General features: G+C 32.4%; 1 protein-coding gene across 1 annotated transcript in view; it reads right to left on the bottom strand.

Moving 5' to 3' along the window:
- The window catches only part of CPNE8 (copine VIII), a 247,662-nt gene that overhangs the window by 2,745 nt on the left and 236,480 nt on the right, over positions 1-8,437 (bottom strand). The window lies entirely within an intron of this gene.

Below are 8,437 nucleotides of genomic sequence, written 5' to 3'. Positions count from 1 at the left end.
ATTTTTGACAAAAGCACCAAGAACATACATTCAGGAAGAATATCCTCTTCAATAAATGGTGCTGGGACACTGGATATTCATATGTAGAAGAATGAAACTAGATCCCTATCTCACCATATAAAAAATCAAGTCAAAATGGATTAAAGATTTAAATGTAAGACCCTACACCATGAGACTGTTGAAACAAACACAGGAGAAATGCATCAGGACATTGGTCTGGGCAATGATTTTATGGATAAGACCTCAAAACACAGACAACAAAAGCAAAACTAAACAAATGGCATTACATCAAGCTAAATAGCTTCTGCATGTCAAAGGAAATAATCAACAGAGTGAAGAGACAAGTTGTTGAATGGGTAAAAATATTTATAAACTATTCACCCAGCAAGGGATTAATATACAGAATATATTAGGAATTTTTTTCCTCCCAGAGAAAGAAAAATCCCATCTCATAAAACAGCCATTTTAAATTTATTTTGAAAAACTTGCTTTTGATTTAAAGTTATTCATGATGTGCTTTGAAAAAACAATTGTTATTAGAAAACCGCCTTTTAAGTGGTCAGGTTGCTACAGGTAAACCAAGTTAAAATTTTAAGAAATCAAAGAGAAGGTAAAATACCTTTTATGCAGTGAATGGATTCTCTTTTAAAGGAAGAGTAGAAAATTATTCCTTTCTTTTTAACATAAGGCACACTATAGCAGAAGAATATCTATATGACTAAACTTTTCCGTATCTGTCTTGCTACCGGGAGAAAAACTCAGAGAAGCTTTTAGAAATATGTGTTAAAATGGTGACCCATCTTTCTCTTACCCTGGAAGGTAGCTAAGGGCAAAAAAACACAAACAAACAAACAAACAAAACTCAAACCAAAAACACACTAACAGCAAATATAATCTTCAGCTGAGAAGAGAACAGGAGGATGTGAACTTTTTTGTGAAGTCATACAATCTAGCTATGGATAAGACTTGACATTTTTAACAAAAAAACAAAGAGGTGTAAAAAAACAAGTTGAGGTTTATTTTCTCTCTTCAGAAAAATGAGAAAATAAAAATCAACATAGTTAAAAGACTAATGAGAAAAAGGTATCTAATTGTAGCATAGTTTACTTCATTCTTATTTTAAAAGGCATAACACTTTAAAAGTTAACATTTAGTGATGTTGGTAAAGTTCGTAAACATGTAGCTCTCTTTAAACTATATTTTTAAAGAGTTCATTTTTTTCAAAATGTGAGTAGCTGATACACACATTTCAGGGAAATGGCAACACCTATGGCAAACAGTTGTTACTTCTCCTTGGAAAGGGGAGATCTCATCTGCTTTTGTTTTACCTTTACCTCAACTTTGGCCTTATATCTTATTTGATTCTTTACCTTTCTTATACATTGTGGGCATTAAAATCATTAAATGTTTTACCCCCTATTCTCAAAAACTCAGGCATGAGACTTCCCAGTTTCAAAGCCTGGTTCTGCTACCTATGGTAAGTTATTTTCCACTCTTTGCCTCAGTTTCCTCTTCCATAAAATAAAGATGAAGACCAGATAGCTTCACTGTTGAATTTTACCAAATTTTAAGTGAAGAACTAATACCAATTCTTCTAAAAATATTTTAAAAAATTGAAGGAGAAGGAATTCTTCCAAATTCATTCTATGAGGAGTAGCACTATCCTGATACCAAACAAGAACACAACAACAACAAACTGCAGGTTGATATTGTGAAGAATATAGATGAAAACAAAACACTAGCAAACCAAATACAATAGCACATCAAAAAGATTATACACCATGATCCAATGAGATTTATCTCAGGGATGCAAGGATGATTCAACATATGCAAGTCGATAAGTTTGATACATCATATCAACAGAATGAAGGACAAAAAACACATTATCATCCCAATAGAAGCAGAAAAAGCATTTGATAAAATTCAACATCCCTTCAAGATGAAAACTATCAGAAAATTGATACAGAAGGAATATATCACAATAGAGGCCATATGTGACAAATCCACAAGAAATATCATACAGAATGGGAAAAAAATTGAAAAATTTTCCTCTAAGAACTGGAACAAGACAAGAGTGCCCATTTTCACCACTCATATTCAACATAATACTTGAAGTCCTAGCCAGAGCAATTAGGCAAAAGAAAGAAAGAAAGAAGGAGTATCCAAACTGGAAAGGCAGAAGTCAAATTGTTCCGGTTTAGACACAACATGACCTTAAATTTAGAAAAACTTAAAAGACTCCATTAGAAAACTCTTAAAATTGATAAACAAATTCAATAAAGTTGTAGGATACAAAATCAAGAAACAAATATCAGTAGTGTTTCTTCATAGAGATAACGAATTAGCTGTAAAAGAAATCAGGAAAGCAATCCCATTCATAATAGCTATAAAAAATTACCTAGAAATAAATTCAACCAAAAAGATGAAAGACCTCTACAATGAAAACTATAAAACACTGATGAAAGAAATTGAAGAGGACTCAAAAAATTGAAAAGACATTCCATATTCATGGATTAGAAGAATTAATATTGTTAAAATTAACATGCTACCTAAAGCAATCTACAGAGTCAATGCAATCCCTATCAAAATATCAATTATATTCTTCACAGAAGTAGAAAAACCAATCCTGAAATTCATATGGAACCACAAAAGACACTGAATGGCCAAAGCAAGCCTGAGGAAAAAAAACAAAGCTGGGAGCATCACACTACCTGACTTCGAAATATGCTACATAGCTATATAGCTATAGTAACCAAAACAGCATGATACTAGCATAAAAACAGACACATGGATTAATGGACAGAACAGAGTACCCAGAAATAAATCCACATATTTATAGACAACTGATTTTTGACAAAAGCACCAAGAACATACATTCAGGAAGAATATCCTCTTCAATAAATGGTGCTGGGACACTGGATATTCATATGTAGAAGAATGAAACTAGATCCCTATCTCACCATATAAAAAATCAAGTCAAAATGGATTAAAGATTTAAATGTAAGACCCTACACCATGAGACTGTTGAAACAAACACAGGAGAAATGCATCAGGACATTGGTCTGGGCAATGATTTTATGGATAAGACCTCAAAACACAGACAACAAAAGCAAAACTAAACAAATGGCATTACATCAAGCTAAATAGCTTCTGCATGTCAAAGGAAATAATCAACAGAGTGAAGAGACAAGTTGTTGAATGGGTAAAAATATTTATAAACTATTCACCCAGCAAGGGATTAATATACAGAATATATTAGGAATTCAAACAACAGCAAAAACCCAAATAATCCAATTAAAATGGGCAAATGATCTGAATAGATAGTTCTCAAAAGAAAACAAACATATGAATGGCTAAGAAGTATATAAAAAAATGCTGAACATCACTAATCATCAGGGAAATGCAAGTCAAAACCACAATAAGATATCATCTCACCCCAGTTATGGCTATTATCAAATAGACAAAAAATACCAAATGTTGGTGAGGATGCAAAGAAAAGGAAACTCTTATATACTGTTGGTGGGAATGTAAATTATTGTAGCCATCATAGAAAACAGTATGGAGATACCTCAAAAAACTAAAAATAGGACTACCACATGAACCAGTAATCTCACTACTGGATATATAGCCAAAGGATAGGAAATCAGTATGTCAAAGAGAGGTATCTGCACTCTCATGTTTGCTGTAGTACTACTCACAATAGCCAAGACACAGAATCAACCTAAGTGTCCATCAACAAATGAATGGATAAAGAAAATGTAGCATATGTACATAATGAAATGCTATTCAGCCATAAAAAAAAAAATGAACTCATGTCATTCACAGCAATATAATGAGCCTGGAGGACATTATGTTAAGTGAAACAAGCCACGCACAGAAAGATAAATACTGCATGTTCTCATTCATCTGTGCAAGCTAAAAACATTTATCTCTTAGAAGTATAGAGTAGATTAGTGGTTATTAGAGGCTGGGAAGTGTGGGGGGGAGGGTTTGGGAGAGTTTGGTTAATAGATACAAAATTACATCTAGATAGGAGGAATAAGTTCCTGTGTTTTATAGCACTGTACAATGATGACAGTTAATTATAATCTATTTTTTGTTTTCAAATAGCTAGAAGAGAGGATTTTAAATATTCCCAACATGAAAAAAATAATAAATGTTTGAGGTAACGGATATGCTGATTTAATCATTACATATTGTGTACAGGCATCAAAATATCACACTGTACTCTCTATATATGTATAATTATTATGAGCCAATTAAAAAATAAATTAAATGAATTAAAATGAGGATAATAATTATACCCACTTCATTGTCTTATATTAATTAAGTTAACATATAAAGTGCTTAAAACAGTGTTCAACTCATGTACTATATACAATAGCATCATCATTACTACTTCTATTCATCAATTTATACATTTATATATAAAACTATTTCATAATAGTTTTCTATTTACATTCATATCAAACATTAAATACAAGGAATATGATTATCAATTTTACCTCTTTCAAATTTAAGGACAATACCAATTAATGCAAAACAGTGATTCCTGGACTTTCATCATTTTAAAACACTTATTTCACCTTTCCAGTAAGTCCTACATGATGTGCTGACGGTTTTTTATTAAGGTAAATTGAAATTCACTTTTAAGAATTTTATGATACTCTGGAATGTCAAAACTGAGGCTCACAATCACTGTTCTCATAATACATACAGCTCTACTCATCTTAAAAACATGTATATAAATAATGAGTAAGAAAGAAATACTAGTTTTCAACCTAGGATGGGTGTATATAGCACATTTAACTTAGGTTTGTTAGGTGGGGCACAGAAACTGATAAGCCACTTGAACATTAGGAGGTCTTGCCCCCAGGCTGGGAATCACTGTCATAGTAAGTCACTGTTACCAACAGTGGGTTGAGTACACTTCAACCCACATGTATATTTGGAGAAGGAAGAAAAAGTTAAGAACTTTCTACTCACTAACTTAGATGATGTAAACATTTTCCAAAGGAACAGGTATTTCATCCACCATGTCACAAAGTACTTCATAAGTGAGAAATGAAAAAGACAAGTGACTCTTCATTTCCTTTACCTATTATTAGTGTCAAATCTTACAGTTTCATGACACAATATTCTCTCTTTATTGGAAGATTGCTCATATCCTACCACTACAGATTTCCACTCAACTTCTCAGATTACTGTATTTATTGTCTCATTACACGTTTGATCCCTGTACCTGTGAATCTCTTGTTTAAAATAATTCCTACACACTTGTGAATGTATATTGACCAGAAGTTAACTTTGGCCTTTATAATGTTCAGTTTAGAAGAAAAAATCAATTTTCACTTTGCAGTAATTTATCACATTCATATGAAGAATACCAATAAATGCATTATTTTCTATAGAAAATATGGTATCTTATTACTCTATATCTTTTTTTCCATCATCCACCCAGTGTAACGAAAATGTTCCAAATGGCTGCCCTAACAGTTCACTTTGCCTATTTGTGAAAACAAATTTGAATCAGTTTGGGCAAATGGGCTTTTAGTTGCTGTTCTGCTCAATTTTGCTTGATTGTTCCTACTGTGCAGAGCTCCATTAGTGATTTTCAAGTCTAAGCCTTTAAGGTTATTATTCTCCTTTTAATGGAGAATAGGATTTAAATATAATTTTTAAGGAAATGATAGGCTGGCCAGCAGCTACACGCAGCCAGGTGAAATGGCATTACATTACACATGATGGCCAATCCATAGCACAAACAAACAAATAGAAAGCCTTTCCATACATTGACTTAAGAAAATAATGCTCTAAATTTTAGAATAGCAACCACAGGAACTCATCCTGCTTACTCCTTATACTATAGTCATATGAAATTAAATCTTAGTACAATGAAACGTAATCATGCATAAGACTGACTACAGTGTCTTATGTGAGGGCACAGCTACTGTGAAATAGTGACATAAAAAACACCATCCTTTTGGATTGTGCCAACAAACTGTACTGATATTAATGCATTTATTGAGCAACTAGCAGGTGGGTGGCCTTTTGCTAAGAGATTTAGCGTATCTTTTAATATTCATAAGTATCATACATATTTTAAATTTACACAAGAGGAAACTGAAACTTAAGAATGTTTAATTAACTTACCCAAGATGAGATCTTAATAAGTGTCAGGGTCATTATTTGAACCCAAATTAATTGATCTGACTTGAATGCATTAGCCACTACCATAATATAAAAAGGAGAGTAGATCCTAATAATTTTCATTAGATTTTTGCATTTTGTGATAGTAGGTGTGTTATAATAGGAAAAACACAGGTTTTGGGATCATAACTCAGTTGGAAATCTGCATCTACCAACTTTTGACCTAAATAACTTTGTATAAGTTGTTTAACTTCCCATCTTTGGCCTCAGTTTCCTTATCTGTAAATAACTACAAGACAAAAAATGGCCAGTATTTTTAGGAAGATATAAAGTGATGTGAAAGAAAGAAGAAATTTATTAAGGTATGGGGAGTGAGGATTTTGAAGAGGGCTTTGTGAAAGGCTCACAGTGGGGGATTTCAAAATGTAGGATTTCAATCAGCACAGATAAGGAAGAGGAGTATTCCAGGTAAAATGAAAAGAGAAAATAAAAGCAAGAACTATGGAAACGTATGATGTAAAGTTGATTGGTCTAAATAAAGTGTAGTGTGTCTGTGTGTGTATTAATATTTAGCTAAAGATGACGACTATGTTCAGATCATAGAGAGTCTTAAATGCCACATTTAGGTTTTAGAATCAAAGTTATACAGAATACATGTTAAGAATTTTAAAGTCAGATTAAATAGTAGGAGGATTAAATACTAGTTCCACTTTTCATTAGCTATGTGATTATGGACAGAGAAACTGAGCTTCATTTTTCCTCTTTTGTAAAATGCAATAATCAATGTATCTGTCAATAAATTAAGGACTGAGTGATGTGATGCTACAGCTCTTAGTCTGCCTAGCACATGAAACAATTAATAAAGAGTTTGATATTATTATTATATAAAAAATTGGAAGCTGTTTAAGATTTGATATGATAGTAAAAATCCTATCTACTATCCCCAATTTTCTGCTGAACCTCAGCTACCTAATATTATTTGCAACCTTAATATTTTGTTTGTCCACCTGAGAAATGTGGAATTTCATCTGTGGTGTATTAGCTTCAAAATGTAAGACATGGAAAATAGAGAAAATGGAAAAGAACCTAAACAGACCCTATTCTCTGATAATGTTTTAGCCAGTTTGTTTACAGATATTTTCTGACCTTGGGAAGATTGACAATATTCTTCATGTGCTTTTATAAACCCAATATTCTAAATATTCTATTCTTGAAAATATCTCACTTTAAAAACTTTTTAGTGACTGGTATAACACGGAGAACCTTGATGATGGAATGTTTAACCTTATTTAGGGTAGGAGAGAAGGTGCCAATTCTTTGACACAATGTGATATGCAAATAATTGATCTGCTTACTATTTAGAAAGGAAAAAATCACTGTTTAGAAACTTCTCTATGAAATTAGAAAAGAGTGCATCAAATCTCCTTAACTAAACGTAGGACTGTAAGTCGAGATGTCAGTCATTCGGATAGCTACTAATTTCCTGGAGACATTTTAATTTCCTGTTCAGTGTATGTAAGACCCCATCACTCTTTCTGTTCAACTTTATGTGGCAGAATCTGTTGAGTGTTTGCTATACGTGTTCAAAATCTTTGGGGATCCCAGTGTTACTTTATGGTGATACACTGGTCTCAAGAATTCTGACTCTCAAGAAAAGGACACTTATATTAATTATATTAATACTACTGTATATCTATGCTACGACAGGCAACAAAGTATTTTATGTCTTTTACTTCCTCTGAGACTCACAAAATCCTGAGAAGAACAAAGATGAAAGAATTTGGAGTCTACAGATAACAAAACAAAGGTTGAGAGAGATTTATTGACTTGTTCAGTATGAGAGTGAACATGATGTGAGCAATCTCAGCTACTTCCTAAGGGACAAAGTAATACCAAGTTTCTGCTAAGCAGCATTTAGATGAAACTATGAGATATGGGGTTGCCTCTGCTAACTTTGTAAAAATGCTTTACAATAGCAGCATAACACATTCTAAAGGACTTCAAATTCATACTTCCATGTAGTAATTTGATTTTTTGGAAACTGTGAGCAGATATTATAGAAAGCTTTTAGATAAAGTGTAATTACTTGGATCTATAATTATACTGATGAGGTTAAGATGAATTATCATGTATCTAATTATGAAAAAAAAAACCACCATGAGATTCTGAAACAAATGACCACATGGCCATGTTCTTTGTCTCAGTTGCTTGTAACCTAATCATTTATGTATATGTATACTTTTTATTCTACCAAGTGTGTTAGGTTGAAATGTTTAAATCACATTCA

This window comes from Propithecus coquereli, unplaced genomic scaffold (assembly GCF_000956105.1).
Source record: "Propithecus coquereli isolate 6110/MARCELLA unplaced genomic scaffold, Pcoq_1.0 Scaffold456, whole genome shotgun sequence".
Taxonomy (NCBI): Eukaryota; Metazoa; Chordata; class Mammalia; order Primates; family Indriidae; genus Propithecus; species Propithecus coquereli.
This window is presented reverse-complemented; position numbering and strand designations above follow the sequence as displayed.